Source organism: Arachis duranensis, chromosome 9 (assembly GCF_000817695.3).
Source record: "Arachis duranensis cultivar V14167 chromosome 9, aradu.V14167.gnm2.J7QH, whole genome shotgun sequence".
NCBI classification, from domain to species: domain Eukaryota; kingdom Viridiplantae; phylum Streptophyta; class Magnoliopsida; order Fabales; family Fabaceae; genus Arachis; species Arachis duranensis.
In genome coordinates, this window is record NC_029780.3 from 46,900,705 (window position 1) to 46,901,162 (window position 458).

The following is a 458-nucleotide window of genomic DNA, read 5'->3' on the forward strand; positions in this document are numbered from 1 at the left end:
TTAAGCTCAAAGTTGTTTGCTCCAATGGCAGGGATAGAGATGCTTCTCCCATAGAAGTCGGGAGTAGGTGCAGTAAAGTCACCCAGCACCTTCCTTGCATTGTTGGCATTGTTGTTGTTTTCGGCTGCCATGGGTTCTTCCTCTTTGAAGATTTCTGTTAGGTCCTCTACAGAGAATTGTGCCTTAGCTTCTCTTAGCTTTCACTTCAAGGTCCTTTCAGGTTCAGGATCAGCCTCAACAAGAATGTTTTTGTCTTTGCTCCTGCTCATATGAAAGAGAAGAGAACAAGAAAATATGGAATCCTCTATGTCACAGTATAGAGATTCCTTGAGGTGTTAGAGGAAAAGAAAAATAGAAGGAAGAGGTAGAAAATTCGGACTTATCAAGGAAGATGGAGTTCGAATTGTGCATTAAGGAATAGTGTTAGTCCATAAATAGAAGGATGTGAGAAGAGGGGA